The following is a 15,343-nucleotide window of genomic DNA, read 5'->3' as shown; positions in this document are numbered from 1 at the left end:
AGGCTTGGAACTATATGCATGTTTGCCGAAGGTGTAGGATTTCAGCTACGCTGTCAAAGTTCTTGGTGCCAGTATTTTCAATGCCGAGGGTTTCAGGCCCAAAGCTGTAATTTTCAGTATCGAGGGGGAGCAGTGTTTCGACACGAAGGTAGGCTCAACGCCGACGGAGAGTTGGTTAAGGAGTATGTGGTCTGCTATTTTTTTTCAGCACCGAGCCAAGGATGGCCTTGTCCAATGAAGCTGGTCAGTGCCAACCACAGGCCAAAGGCAGTGGTGGCACAACAATAGTCTTTGGTTAAACTTGGGGGAGGTAGACGAGCCTTTGTGGTGGCCTGATTGGGTCAGGGTACAGGGGGCATCATACTCATGGCTTGACCTGGCGATGCTGTAGCTCCAGTTCTGAGCCAGAGCTTTCCTCAGGGGAGAAGGTGCCCTCATCAGCAGCGGATGCCTGGGCCTCCTTTTGAGGGTCCTCGGGTCCGAAGAGGTCTGGTGTATCTTCAATGTTGTGGTAGGACATCTCAAGGCATCGAACTAGAAGGTCACCCAGCATCTTCTTCAAACGAAAGGACTTGTAGGCCTCGCAGGTAGCCTCCTTGTGATAGGGGAGAGGCACAAGTTACACACCTGCTGGAGATTGGTTTGTGGCCTTTTGGCATGTCAGTGAGAACAGAATGGAAGGGCATCTGTTTCACCAACGGGTGTGACAGTGTGGAGGGAACATCGAAAGTACAAAGTCTTCACCAAATGGCAAAAGCCCATGCGGCCGTTGCCGAGTCACCCTGACAAAGTCAATATTGGTGAATGAACAAGCGCAACCAAGAAAAGCTGTGATCGAAAACAAGAATAGGCAACAACAGTGTCAAACCAGAGCAGAGAAGCACACATCCAAACCAGACAGCAGAAGAAAACAATCTAACAATGGAGCTGGTGACTGTGCATTACCAACAAAAGGAGGAGTCACACTACCTTGTGACTCGAAAGTCTTTCTTTGAAGAAAAACAATTTGCATACATCGAACACAACACTAGATGGCAGGATTATGCTAAGCATGTGTTTCTACAGCCACACACTCCTCAACAATACATTTTAAGCAACAAGTAGCCATAAAGACTAATATGAATAAACTTGAGCAATCAGGATTTTGAGGGAGGAAAGGCAGATTTCCTTGGGGGAATTAAGTGCTAAGGATTTTGACAGTGCAAATATCCATCTTGGGAATTTGTTATTCAGTGGTGTGAGAAATTGCAGAGTAGCCTGCATACAGAGCAAAGTATTGTGACAATACAAAACTTCAGCTTGGAGGAAGGGGAAGCAAAAAGGGACCCTCACAGGGTCACCGGGAAGCTTCTGAATGCATGAGGGAAGCACTTCATAAAATCTCCAGGTTTAGAAGACCCTTATAGCCTTCCTCAGGGAGGAAGGTAAGCTTAAGGATATTGGAGACAGGATTAGCCTTAAATCTGTTCTGCCTTGAATGGGGTCTCCTGCCATAGATGAGGGGGGCAGTTACAGGGAATGCCCAAATGCATCCAATGAAGGCTCAACTCAGGAGACTATGATGACTCTCAAAGGAACTCAACCACATCCTCAGGAAAGAAGAGACGGGCGGGCACAAGTTTCCAGCATGTTCAAGCTGTACGACCTGGTTCATCCCAGTTTGGTAGAATAGACTCCGGTGATCAGAGCATATGGGCAGAAAGATTAAGCAACCTTTGGAGAAGGCGAGAGAAACCCTTAGGGCAGAACACCTCTGCCTGTTGCTAGATGGAAATATCACACTTACCCCAGATACTGATATCAGAATAGCCACCTTCATGGTAATAGACTTTTAGGAACAACCCCCACCCCCTTATCCCCCCAAAAAATTATAAATAAAAAGGAACGGCAGGTCGAGAGGGCATGCTATGAGAAGCTTCTGGATGTCCTTGGATCATTCAACATGATCCTGGTCATCGCAAAAGAGGCACGGAGGATGAAGAAGCAGATCGGCTCAGACATCGTGTGAGGATGGACCCAGCAAGTGATATACTTACTGGGCAACAAAAACTGCATTCTTCTCACAGAGCTTCATAGATCCTTTCTAATCAAGCAGGATTTTAAATTGGAAGATCTGGACTCCACAGAAGTGGGCCCATGGTGACATTCACCTCAAAGGACAAGGTCCAGGCCTATAGGAACAAAGCTTTTGGCATGAAAGTTTTCTCTGTGGCTGGTTAAAGCAGATGCTGCTCGACTGTCTGCATGAGCTCTCAAGGACCCGTTGGGGGACAAGGTGCCAGAAGAGGAACAACTGTCAAGAGGTTTGGCATATTCTTTCCAGCCAAACGTTATGGACACAATAGAGGAGGCAAAGACAGCGAACAACTCAGGAGAGCACAGAAATACAAATTATCCAATTTTACCATGTAAGATTAGGCAGGCAGCTGGCTTTATTCGTACACAAGAGAAGACTACAGAGATCGGAATGCTTAGATATGTTTGCAGGTGTACCTAGTAAAGGACAAGGGACTGAATGCTGAAGGAGTGTACTGTCATAATATACTGGGTTTAAAGGAAGGAGTTGTTTCAGCTCTTGGCTACCACCCGGCTCTTGTTTGCACCAACGCTGACTATAGGAGACAGACTTTCAATCCTGGAAAAAAGGGTCCCCAAATGGTGACATATGGATAGGAAGAACGGTTGACACCATCTCCCACAGATGATGTACTGTTGTATTTTAGGGATATGGAGAGGGCTTTGTACATTGGTATTTGTAATGTATTCAGCATGCTTTCAGGGTTACTCTTAAATGAGAAGAAGTCCAGCTCATTCCTGCTAAAATAGAGGGAGGAGTTAGGCATTAGGCAATTGCCTCAACTCTCATTGACTTGGGAATATCAAACTTTAATATACTTAGGGGTCAGAATATACTGGAATTATTCCTATGTAGTAGACGACAATGTGCACACTTCAATATCCTTTTGGATTCAATTACTTTGTCAATGATGGGCAAGGCTGCCACTGCTGACATTATGTTACTGTCACCTTTCCTCAATTTGTTTGCCACCATTACAGTGCAACCTTGAAATGTTTTTTACAGCATAGAAAGACCTTATATGGTGTAAAAGGAGGCACAAACTAGGTTTTCTCAAAATGCAACACCCCATCACATACAAGTGGACTTGTCATTCCAAAATTCAAGAATTACTCCCTAGCTGTTCCCCTACAATGCTCAGCTCAGTGGATGGCAGACCACCCCTACTCCCAAGGCAATATACATACAAGAAATGGCAGGAAGCAAATCACTCCAGTTCAATAGCATAGCAATCCAAACCCATAAATTTAAAGGCCATATACTTCTATGCTTTTGAAGGTGTCAAACAGATGTTGGTGCAAGGTCCTACACAAAATAATAACCAAGGCAGCATTCACCCCCTACACTTCCTCTATAGTGGATTCCCACTATAGACACCTAGCCACACACATAGATATAAGTGACTCATATGGTTAAGAAGGTCTGGCTACAGCAAAAGGAAGCACCACCAACACGAATAGTCACTACAGGACTTGAAACAGGTCATAAAAACTGAGATAAGATTATGCAATGCACTACAACAAACAACCCAACCTAACCTTCAGGCATTGTACCCTAATGAACTTTTAGTAAGTTGGACGGGATATCCATCATCAGGTCAGCTCTAGGGCAGTAAGAGTGAGACCGGTGAAGCCGCACCTGGCACAGATGTCGGGGAGGAACAGTGTTTAGAAATAATTTGTGTGTTTAAAAGCAGAGTCCCTTGTGTGGCGGACAGTTTTTTGGCAACAATAAAAATGTCAAGTTAACTATGGTGAATAATGTTCCTGCTGGAGAGAGATCCAGTTCTGTCCACTGGCGGTTCTGCTCATCATAAAGTAGCACAGAGGGTTAATATGTCTGCTGCAAAAACGGTGCACTATGCAAATCAGATAACTATATTTTATGTGGGTAGCTCAGTGGGTTACCCCAACCAGGCCCACCACCTCTCCAAGGCTACAATTTATAATTGTATTGTTGGGGGGGGGGGGGGAGGAGGGGGAAGGAAGAGTGTGTGTCTGTGTGTGTGTGTGGTGGGGGGGGGTTAGGAGAACGGCACACGGATTACCCTACTCCCCCACCACCTTCCCGGGGCTGTCCCCCCGACACATACACAGCACACCCTTGCCCCCCAGGGCAACAATAACATTAAACAGGGGGGGTCCAAGCGGACTCCCCAGCCCACCACCTCCCTGGGGCCAAATACATATTTACAAAGAAGGAGGGGCTCCCCCTCCTGGAGCCATATATGGCCCTGGGGACTGCCACTGACCAAGACCAGCTCCTGCTACCTCCCATGGGGCCCACCCTGTGTTCTTTAGAAAGCTGTAGTGTAGGAAAAACACTACACATTTACCCAATGAGAAAGCACTTACTGATTAAACAGAAAGTACTTCAGTTGGGTAGACATTCTGCTGAAAATGCTGGTCTCTTCTTAGATAAATATGCAGGGCAGGATTCATTGTGGCACGATGTTAATTTCACAGAAAATAAACCACAAATGGAAGCATTTACAGATATAAACGAAGCAGGTGCCCAAGATGAAGTTCCACTTCTGCAAAGAAACAATCAACCCTAACCTAATTCGCATGGACAGGGCAAAGCAAGTGTGTTTTATCTGCATTATCACCATGAAAAATTATGAGTAAACTTCGAAGGAGGCGTTTGCTTCCCTGCTTTTTTTTTAGCATAATATCTAATGTAGGGACTGTGATGAGGGGGTTCTTACTTGATATCTGCTGCTGAGACCAGATATTGTGATATCCCTTTTCCAAGGAAGATGGACAGCTTACTAAAAAGACTCCTGAACGTGCTTCCCACCGATTTCGGAGACACTTAATTGTTGAATAGGAATATAATCACACATCAATCAAACAAAGAAGCACTTCATCAGTGTTGTTGGCTAGGCTGCAGGGTCTAGCCGCAGACTAGGTCTTGCAGCCAAACCCTGCCGTGCATGGCCAAAAGCAGTGCGTGACGCGGGGTTGGGTGGTTATAGTGGGTTGACTGCAGGCCAGGCCCTGCGGCCAAACCCCGATGGGCCGTGCGTGGCGTCGGGATGTGTTGTTACAAGGGGATACAGCCAACCCCTGCCACTCACGGCCAAAGGTAGTGCGCTGCGGTGGTTGGATATAGTAATTGAAATTACGTTGTGTTAAAAGAAATTCTCTTAAAAAAACAAAGGCTACAGGGATATTATAGTTAGGTTCACATTCAAATGTTCAAAACCATGGAAATTCACCTGTTACAGTAAGAGTTATTTCAAGTAACTACAACTCGTCCACTAAGGTTACTATAACTTGCGCCCTCACCATGCACCGCTATTTACATCAGATATTATAGCACTCATGAAATCTTTTATAATATCGTGGATAATATCACTGCGACATTTGCTGTAAAATTATTCAAATAAAAACTGTGCATAGGGAGGGCTCAAGTTATAGTTACCTTATAGTATGAGTCATAGTTACTTGAAATAACTAACTATAACAGGTAAATTTCTATGGTTGTGCACGTTTAAAATGTGAGCTGAACTAGAACATCCATGTAACCTTTGGTATTTTACATAGATATATATATATATATAATAATAATGTTACTTACCCAGAAGACATCCGTTTGTGGCATGCAGTGCTGCAGATTCACATGCTTTGTATTAGTCCATCATTTAGTGTTGGGCTCAGAGTGTTACAAGTTGTTTTCCTTCGAAGAAGGTTTTTGAGTCATGAGATCGGGTGACTCCTCCTCTCGGTGATAGTGTGCATGGGCATCTAGTACTTTGTTAAGATTGTCGTTTTCCCACAGGAGGGTGAAGTAAAGAGTGTAAAAATGTGTGTGTGGAGGCATGGCTAAGGGCGTCAAGATGGCGGACGCACTGTAGGTGTGCTCCGGACCCCTCAGTCATCCACCCTCTTAGGCCGGCCGCCCCGAGACGTTCCTGTGCCCTGGGCGGCACTCCATCTGTTGAGGAGTGACGGAGGCGGATGGCGGGCCGGGATCCCTCGCAGGCCCATGCGCGTGTGTGGCTGTGTGGCTTTGTGGCCCGGGGCCGCCGGGGATGCCAGGGGGATCGCGGCACCCCTGCCGAGGGGCGCTGGCCCTCGGGCGGTGCAGAGGTGCCAGCGGCACCCCGTGTCTGTGGGGCACCAGGAGCGAGCGAGGAAACTGAGGCAGCCACTCGCCTCACCCAGCCGGGGGAGGCGGCGAGGAGTTCTGCTGGGGCCGCGAGGCGCGATCCATGCCACGGCCCGGAAGCAGGAGATTCTGAGATGGAGGGGCCAAGGCCCGCGCCACGTGTGTGGTCGGGCCCCACCGATAGGCTTGCTGGGACTTGCGGCCGCACCGGTGAGTCGGGAAGGTGGCCCCCCAAGGAGTGGGGGGCTCTTCGAACACGGCAGCCTGGGGGAGGGGTACAGAGGATAGCGCCTGCTCCTGGGTGTCCCCCACGATGCAGGAAGCGGCCGCGGCGGCCCGGGGGGCACCTGGGCTCCCCCTCCCCCTTCATCCTTCATCTTCTCTCCTCCCCCCTGGAGTGTGTGCGGGGGCTGGGGTCAGGGGCTGTGTGAGGCCTGAGGAGTGGGGCCCACGCCGCGGTATGCGGTCGGGCCCCAGGCGGTTTAACTTCTGGCACGGCCTGGCCAGAGGAGGGCCTCGCCGCGTGAAGTGAGGCTGCGGCAGGTTTGGGCCGGGTCCCGGGGCTTTTCGGGCCTGCAGAGCCGGAAGGATGGTGTAGTGGCGGCGCAATCGGACAGCGTATCGGCTGCTGAGCTCTGACGTCACCTGTGTGGAGTGAGGCACAGGGGTGAGCAGAGCTGCTGGCGCTGGGAGAGGACAGGCGCAGCAGTTGACAGTGATCTGGGTTGGGACCTGCGCCTGCTGGATTGGCGCCAGAGAGGGGCGGAGTAGGCCCCCGTAGAGGCCGTGGTGGCCCGGACCGACCTGGAGTGGTTCCCTGGCTCCCGGAGGCGAGCGGCCATCGGCCGGACGAAAGTCTTTGGAGGCCCCTGGTGAGTCGGGCCTGACTCCGTCTCAGGGTCCTGGACAGAGCTCGGCGTGTTTAAAAGGCACTGAGTCAGAGACGGCGAAGGGGGAAGGACAAAGCAAGTAAACAGCCTCCAGCATCCCAGCAGCGTATTGACCATTTTGCCAAGCAGACCCCTTTGCGGGAGGTGGGCACTGTGACCCCCGAGACGACGGCGACAGACGCGGTCCATACTATCCTACAATCTATCCAATCCTCTCAGTTGGCGGTCGAGACCAAGGTCGGAGAGGTGCGAGAGGACGTGGGCCTGCTGCGGCAAGACCTGCGAGCCGCAGTGGGTCATATCAAGGAGGTGGAAGACCGAGTTTCCCAGGCTGAAGATGAGATCGCAGATCTTAAAGTCAAAGTGGCACAGTTGCAAACGCGTACTAGTGAGCTGCACCACAGAGCGGAAGACGCGGAAAATCGAGCCAGGCGCAACAACCTGCGTTTTGTGGGCTTTCCTGAAGATGCAGAGGTAGGGTGCGCAGTTGACTTCTTGGAGAGTTGGATAAAGTTGTGGGTCCCTGCCCAGAAACTCTCCCCCCTAGTTCGCCATTGAATGCGCGCACAGTGCCCTGGCGCCCCAGCCCCCGCTGGGCAGTCCCCGGTCCCGCAGGAGGAGGCGGAATGGCCCGCGTGGAAGCTCGACAGAGTGCGACCGGGCGGGCCTGAACCAGCCAGAGGAGTGGCTACACTGGAGGTCCTTGGAAGCGAGGGTCAGGAGCCGGCCCAGGAGGGCGAGCGCCTCAGCCAGTCCCCTCTGAGTTCTTGTGGCTGATCTCTTGGGGCTCCGTCCCAGCGGAGAGAGTCTGGGCGTCGATGTATGTATGACACTGGATTTGGGGCGGCAGAGGGCCGTATTGCAATTCTCCGACATACAGGAGGGGTCCACCACTCCACGCTTACGAATGACAACCTGTATTTACAGTTTTGGACGACAGATGCTTCGGGTTGGAAGTATGGGGTGGGGGGCAGTTGAGGGTAAGGGGGGAATGTTCATACATTGTTGCCTACGGTTGGGCGCATATCAAGTTTTTCCATGTTTGGTCCACTGGTCACAAAGGGAGGTTAAGGCAGGGGCACAGCACGAGAAGCTCTCACATAGGTATCTACACTGGATCAGTCTAAACAGGTCCTCTCATGGAATGTGAATGGGCTCTTAGATAAAATTAAACGGTCCGCGGTGTTTTCCTCCATCCGCAGGTCTACCCCATCCTTGGTTATGCTCCAGGAAACTCATCTGTTGGTGCCCAGTGCTTATGGGGGCGCGAGAGAAGTTTTTTGTGTCCCCTGGGGAGGTGGTGACAGGACTTCCCCCAGGTCTGACCGTGTTGGGTGGGGACTTTAACTCTGTTGTGGACCCTGAGGTTGACGTCACGGGGCCCCCTGTCCTTGAGTCGCAGAATGGGGGCGTCCGGTTTGCGAAGATGGATGGATGGTCTGGGTCTTTGTGATGGGTGGAGGGTTTGGTACCCCCTTTTGCGGCAGTACACACATACATCGGCGGCGCACCACACGCATGCGTGAATTGATCTCTTTCTAACACCCGCCCTCGATGTACACCGATTCACAGGCGTGGAGATCCTTCCGCATGGGCTATCGGATCATGCACCGCTCCTCCTTAGTCTAGACGGAGGGAGTCCTGGAAGTCGACCGGTGTGGCGATTCAACGCCTGGTGTCTGCAGGACGGCAAGTATGCCCAGGAATTGGGTGGCCGGCTCTCCGAGTTTTTTTTAGCATAACCTGGGATAGGTGGCGTCGCCGGGCATCCTTTGGGGGGCATGCAAGGCCACAGTTAGGGGGCACGCTAGGTAGCTCTTCCGAGCAAGAGAGCACGCACGTAACCATAGAATATCAATACTTGAGGCGCAGGCGGTGTGCCTGGAAGGCAAACTTGACGGGTCGGCGGGGACGGAGGTGGCGTGGCAGTTGGTCCGGGTCCAGGAGGAGATCAAACATGCAACGCTTGAGACCGCAAAGCATATGTGGCGGGCCTCCGTAGCCCGTGTGTACAGGTGGGGGGACCAGAACGGCAAGCTCCTGCACTGGATCGCCACCAGACCGATGGCTGACAGGGTGGTCCAGGAGATCGTCGACGAATCGGGTGCTGTCTTGCGGACCCCGTGGGCTAATGCACAAAGCTTTGCTGCCTATTACTGGAGACTCTATGAGGTAAGGCCCAGACCTCTTGCTGAGACTGAGGCCCCATTGTTGAGGGAGGTGACCCTTCCCACTGTTACCGACGTGGAGAGGCATGAGCTTGATGAGCCACTCAGTCTACAGGAGGAAATGCAACAATGACGGAGCTGGCGACGGGGAAGACGCCCAGTCCGGACGGGTTCCCTGCTGAGCTTTACACGAGGTTCCGAGAGACGTTGGCCCCCGACCTCCTGGCAATGTATGAGGAGGCCGAAAACACAGGGGCCTTCCCTTCGGACTTGGACGAGGCCACTATTGTGGTGATCCCAAAGACTAGGCGCCCCTCGCGGGATTGCTCAGCCTACCGCCCCATATCGCTCCTCCATACGGAGCTTAAGATTTTCTCTACAATATTGGCCTGGAGATTGAAAAGGGTGTTGCCCGCGTTGGTTCACCCGGACCAGTGCGGTTTCATGCCCACCAGAAGTACTCGTCATTGTATCAGGCGTTTGCATGTAGCCCTGGCCCACAGGGCTCTTCTTACTCCTCCACTGGCGCTCCTGCTGGTGGACTTTGAGAAGGCATTCGACACAGTGGATTGGTCATACCTACGTGGTGTCCTTGCGAGGATGGGGTTCGGGCCACGGTTCCGTGCGTTAGTGGGCCTTGTTTATTCTACCCTGTTAGCCCGGGTGCAGGTCAATGGGGCGGTCTTGGATTGGTTCCCTATCTGCAGGGGGACCCGCCAGGGTTGTCCCCTCTCCCCGCTCCTTTTCGGCTTGGCGATGGAGCTGCTGGCGAAACTAATTCGGGAGGATCCCCTGGTCGAGGGATGGTCGTGGCCTACCGGGAGGGAGGACCGTATAGCGTTGTATGCAGATGATGTCCTTTTGTACATGGCTAACCCGGCCAGTAGTGACCCCAGGGTGATGCAGCTTCTGGGGCTGTTTGCGGAAGCGTCAGGCCTTGTGGTTAATCCTAGCAAATCTTTATTGATCCAGCTCAACCACTCTAGGGAATGCTACGACTGGCAGCACAGCATTCCTATCAAACGAAACAGCTTCCGGTACTTGGGGATCCACATAGCTCTGTTGCTGGAGCTGGCATGGGCCCTAAATGTCAAGCCTCTGGGTCAGGCGGGTCAGGGAGGACCTCCAGAGATAGAGATCCCTTCCACTGAATACCCTTCGGCGGATCGTGCTTTATAAGATGATGGTCCTCCCCTGGTTTCTTTACCTACTTCAAAACTTCCCTTATCACGTACCCAGACAGTGGTTCGCCGACATGGACGCAGCGGGAATGACAGTTTTTGTGGCACGGGTCCTGTCCGCAGGTGGCGCTTCAGGTCTGTCAGCGGGATGTCTACGAGGGCGGAATGGGGATGTCCAACCTTCACCTTTATCACTTGGCAGTGCACCTGCTGGTAATTAACTCCTGGCTGGGGGTGGATGGTCGGACCCCGCCTATCAGCTGGAGCTCCTGTCCATTGGTTTCCCTGACTTGTTTGGGATGCTCTATGGGGCCCCTGTGTCCCATGGGATTCCCGAGGTGACAAGGGTGGTGGTTATAGGGTGGAAGGCGGCACAGCGCGCGTCGGGTTGGTGGCATCGGCTTACCCAACAAACCGTATTGTGGCAGGGTGCTTGGCTGAGGGAGGTTTCGGCGCTCCGGTGGTTCCATGGGTGGGATCTTATTGGCATATCGGTACTCTGAGACATCTGGGAGGGCACGCACATGCGGTCCTTCCAGGAACTTCAACAGCAATTCTTGCTCAGTCAGACCCAGTTCCAAAAATACTTGCAGCTCCGTCACACTCTTTAGGTGCACCTTCGGGCGGGGACGGTTCCACCAGAACTTAGTCCTTTGGAAACCAAGAAACTTATGTGACACCTTGGCAAAGGGGGGGTGTTGCGTATATACCGCATGTTGACTACTAATATGTCGCAGCCACTTGGTGTGCTTCATGCCGGATGGGAACACTGGGTGGGTCCGATGACAGAGGAGGATTGGAGAAACGCCCTGATGGCTCCGAGACTGTTGACTATGTCCTCACGACTGAGACTGGTGCACGCTTATTTTCTTCATGCAGCATATCTCTCGTCTGGAAGGCTGCACGTGGCCGGCCTTAGGCGGTCGGCGGAGTGCGAGGCCGTCTGCAGACTTTTTCCATATTGTGTGTACATGCCCCCAGATCGTTGTATACTGGCGTGCAGTGTTAGCAGAGGTGTCCAGGGTGTCGCGGGAGGAGATGAAGCCCGCCCCCATACCTGTCCTGCTGGGAGTTCTAGAGGGAGTGGGCTCCAGCAGGGCAGAACGCAGTTTTGTAGGGATGGCTTGTTTGGTGGCCAAAAGGGACATTGCCTCGGGCTGGAGAGCGGAGTCGGCCCCTACGCTAGTGAAGTGGCGCCGAGGGATGGACTGGTGCGCCTCTCAAGAAAAACTGGTGTACGAAGCACGGGCTGTCTGGCTAAACATGAGCGGGTGTGGGGGAGATGGACGGGATCCTGGGAGGAAGACCTGGGGTGTGGTCCCTAGGCATGTGCGGGAGGTAGCACACCAAAGACTTTATGCAGAATATATGGGGATTGTAAGTCCAGTTCCAACTATTTATCTGTGTAGTGCTCATCCAGGAGAAGTGTATTGTGGCCAGTGGTGTTCTGCCGTGTTGGCTTTTTGTTCAGTAATAAAATCAATAAGCTGTTTTATAAAAAAATAAAAAAAGATGTGTGTGTGTGTGTGATATATATATATATATATATATAAATCTAATAGTGAGAAAAAAAGATGTCCATGCAATTTATCTACATATTTAGAGAAATAAAGTACCACAAAGGCTCTAGGCTTCCGGGGAGGAGGGAGGGCACATGTGAATCTGCTGTACTACATGCCACGAACAGATGTCTACTGGGTAAGTAAATTTTACGTTCTATGGCATGTGTAGCTGCAGATACACATGCTTTGCATAGACTGTAAAGCAGTCCCCTCCTACAATAAGCATTGGCCAGCCTGTAGAAGTAGTTTTAAATAGTGTTTCTAGCACTTCTGGTCCAACATTTGCTTGTTGGTGAGATAAGACACCACACAGTAGTGTTTAGTAAATGTGTGTGGTGTGGACCATGTGGCTGCTTTACATATATCTGCCATTGGTATATATCCTATGAATGCCATTGACGCTCCTTTCTTTCTAGTAGAATGTGATTTAGGAGTTACTAATAACTTTCTTTTAACCTTAAGATAGCAAGTTTTAATACACTTTACTATCCATCTGGCTAATCCTTGTTTTGAAGTAAGATTACCCTTACGAGGTTGTTGAAAAGCTACAAAGAGCTGTTTAGATTTTCTGAAATCTTTTGTTCTAACTATATAATACATGAGGGCCCTTTTAACATCAATGGTGTGAAGAGCTCTTTCAGCAACTAAATCTGGCTGTGGAAAGAAGACTGGCAATTCCACTGACTGACTGATATGAAATGGTGAAACTACTTTAGGTAGGAATTTTGGGTTTGTCCTAAGGACTATTTTATTTTAGTGAATTTGAAAGAAAGGTTGTTCTAAAGTGAATGCTTGAATTTCACAAACTATTCTTAAGGACGTGATTGTTACTAAGAAAGCAATCTTCCATGACAAAAACTGGAGAGTGCAAGAATGAATGGGTTCAAATGGTGGAACCATAAGCCTTGTGAGCACAATGTTAAGATTCCAGGCAGGTGCTGGTGGACCTCTAGGTGGAATAATTCTTTTAAGGCCTTCCATAAAAGTTTTTTATAACAGGAATCCTAAAGAGAGAAGTATGCTGTCTGTTCTGGAGGTAAGCAGCTACTGCTGTTAAATGGATTTTACTAGATGAATATGCAAGATTTACTTTTTGGAAATAAAGCAAATAACAGGCAATATCTTACACTGATGCTTTAAGTGAGTTAATGTTTTTGGGTAGGCAGTATTACACAAAACGTTTTCATTTAGCTGCTTAACACTATCTAGTTGTAGGTTTGCGTGCTTCCTTTAGAATATCCATACTTTCAGATGGAAGCTGTAGATATCCAAATTGTATAACCTCAGGAGCCAAATCGCCAGGTTGAGCATACTGGGATTGGGATGCCTGATTTGACCTTTGTTCTGAGTCAATACGTCTGGTCTGTTTGGAAGCTTGCAATACAGACATATCCATAAGTGTTGTGTACCGGTGTTGACATGCCCACGTGGGAGCTATGAGTATCATAGTGAGGGAGATCTGACGGATCTTGTTGACCAGAAATGGAACTAGTGGGAGAGGCGGAAAACCGTAAGCAAATATCACTGACCAATTGATCCACAGAGCATTGCAATTGGATTGAGGGTGTGGCTACCTGGATGCGAAGTTTGGGCATGTTACGTTTTTGCTTGTGGCGAAGAGGTCTATGTCTAGGGTTCCCCACATTTGGAAGTATTGTTGAATCACTTACTTGTGGGTGAATCTTCCATTCATGTATGTGTTACTGCGTCCTGCTTAAGAGGTCCGCTAGTGGATTGTATATTCCTGGGATATAATCTGCTAGTAGCAGAATGTGACTGTGAATTGCCCATTTCTGTATTGCCTGTGCTAAAAGGGACAACTGGGATGAGTGTGTCCCAATCCCCCCTCCCCCCGTTTTTGCAGATAATACACTGTGGTCATGTTGTCTGTCCTTATTAACACTGTTTTCAGTGTGATCTGTGTTTGAAAAGCTTAGAGTGCTAGGAACAATGCTAGTAATTCCAAATTGTTGATGTGATAAGTTTGCTGAATTGAGTTCCATTCCCCTTGTATGGTGAGGCTGTTGAGATGGGCTCCCCAATCTATCATTGATGCATCGGCTGTGATTATGGTCTGTGGCACAGGGTCCTGGAATGGCTGCCCTTTTAATAAATTGGTGTGATTCCACTGTTGCAGAGTGGTAAGTGTGGCGGTCAAACAACACTAGAGCCTGAATGTGACCTTGTGCTGAGACCATTGTTGCAAGACACATTGCTGTAGCAGTCTCATATTTAGGCGTGCATTGGGTATTATTGCTATGCATGATGCCATAATTCCCAATAGTTTCATGATTAACTTCACTGTATAAGTGTGGTTGTACTGCAGTTGAGATATGAGATTGTGAAAAGCTTGAATTCTCACTGGGTTTGTTGTATGCTAATGCAGATTGAATGTTCAAAATTGCCCCAACATATGGTTGTATTTGAGCTGGCTGCAGGTGAGATTTTTGATAATTGATTGGGAATCATAGGTTGTGTAGGGTGTCCACTGTATACTGTATGTGCTGTTGACAGGTATGAATTGTACTGGCTTTTATGAGCCAGTCGTCCAGATAGGGAAAGACATGTATGTGTTGTCTTCTGAGCAATGCTGCAACCACTGCTAGACATTTGGTGAATACCCTTGGTTCTGTTGTTACTCCAAAAGGTACTACTTCGAACTGGTTGTGCTTTCCTGCTATAATAAATCTTAGAACTTTGCGATGTGCTGGATGTATGGGAATGTGGAAATAAGCATCTTTTAGATCTAATGCTGTCATATAATCTTGTTTCTGTAGCAGGGGAATAGCCCTGTAGAGTGACCATGTGAAAGTGTTCTGACAGAATGTACTAATTGATGGGTCTGAGATCTAAGACTGGTTTGAGAGGCCCATCTTTCTCTGGTATGAAGAATTATAGAGAATACACTCCCGACCCTTGTTGGGAAATAGGTACTATCTCTATGGCACCTTTGAGTAGAAGTGATTGTACCTCCTGTTTTAATAAATTGAGATGTTCCAGAGAAAGTTTGTGCGAGCGAGGGGGAATGTTTGGTGGAGTAGAGAAGTTCTAGGCAATAACCGTGTTGGATAATTAACAGAGCCCATTGATCTGTAGTGATGTTGTGTCATTGTGGGTACAAATTTACCAGACTTCTTCCCACAGGAGATGTATGTTCTGTGGAGATATGTACAAAGTAATTGTTTGGTTGAGGTGGATGAACCTCTTGAGGTGGTTGATTTACCTTTCCCTCTATAATAATTTCCTCTTTTAAAGCCTCTGAAGGAGCCTCTGTTGTAAAAATGTGGCCCTTATTCCTGTTGGGATGTGGGTGGCTCAGAGATTGATGGTTTGAAACCACCCCTAAACTGGG

General features: G+C 49.5%; 1 protein-coding gene across 1 annotated transcript in view; it reads right to left on the bottom strand.

The window, feature by feature from the left end:
* Positions 1 to 15,343, bottom strand: part of LOC138267494 (transcription initiation factor TFIID subunit 4-like) — a 1,241,721-nt gene that overhangs the window by 907,743 nt on the left and 318,635 nt on the right. The window lies entirely within an intron of this gene.

This window comes from Pleurodeles waltl, chromosome 12 (assembly GCF_031143425.1).
Source record: "Pleurodeles waltl isolate 20211129_DDA chromosome 12, aPleWal1.hap1.20221129, whole genome shotgun sequence".
NCBI lineage: Eukaryota > Metazoa > Chordata > Amphibia > Caudata > Salamandridae > Pleurodeles > Pleurodeles waltl.
This window is presented reverse-complemented; position numbering and strand designations above follow the sequence as displayed.